Source organism: Rousettus aegyptiacus, unplaced genomic scaffold, assembly GCF_014176215.1.
Source record: "Rousettus aegyptiacus isolate mRouAeg1 unplaced genomic scaffold, mRouAeg1.p scaffold_m13_p_7, whole genome shotgun sequence".
Lineage (NCBI taxonomy): Eukaryota > Metazoa > Chordata > Mammalia > Chiroptera > Pteropodidae > Rousettus > Rousettus aegyptiacus.
Window position 1 is genome coordinate 84,721,460 of NW_023416310.1, and position 653 is coordinate 84,722,112.

Consider the following 653-nt stretch of genomic DNA (forward strand, 5'->3'; position numbering starts at 1 on the left):
GCTGTGCACTATGCTCTCGAGTGTGCAAGCTTTGGAAGGGCGTTAATTAAGTGCTGCTATTCATGCCCCAAGTGGCTGCACCCTCTCACCCAAGTGCATTTCAAATGGGCACACTGCCATTTTTGTGAGACTCTACTCTCCCCTAGATACTCTAGGACAGCCTCGATACCAAGCCTAGGCAGCCCAAGCAAGGAGGAAGATGAAAAGACTCAATAATAGGGGGCCAGGAAATAAATGGTGAGACACCAGTTCCATTCAGCCATTAAAAAAAAAAAAAATTACTCCAAAAAATATTAATGATGTGGGAAAACAGCAACAACAAAACATTTGTTAGTCTATGGCCATGCCACCTTGAATGTGCCCAATCTCGTCTGATCTCAGAAGCTAAGCAGGGTTGGGCCTGGTTAGTACTTGGATGGGAGACCACCTAGGAAGACCAGGTGCTATAGACATTTAAAAAAAAAAATTGTTAAAGAATGAGAAGAAATAAACTCAAATATTAACAGTAATATTCTATCTCTAGATGATAAGATAATGAGTGGGTTTTTTTTTTCATGTTTTTCTGGTTTTCCCATGTTTTCTTCAACAACTGTCACTGCATAATCAGGAAAAAACGAAGGCTAAATATTGAAAAGTATAAAAAAGCCTCTGTA

At 39.8% G+C, this 653-nt stretch overlaps 1 non-coding gene across 1 annotated transcript; it reads left to right on the forward strand.

Moving 5' to 3' along the window:
* Positions 1–333: 333 nt before the first annotated feature.
* LOC118606134 lies at positions 334–452 on the forward strand. Its single transcript, XR_004952306.1, has one exon. It is a non-coding gene; the product is annotated as a 5S ribosomal RNA (ribosomal RNA).
* The last annotated feature ends 201 nt before the right edge of the window (positions 453–653 follow it).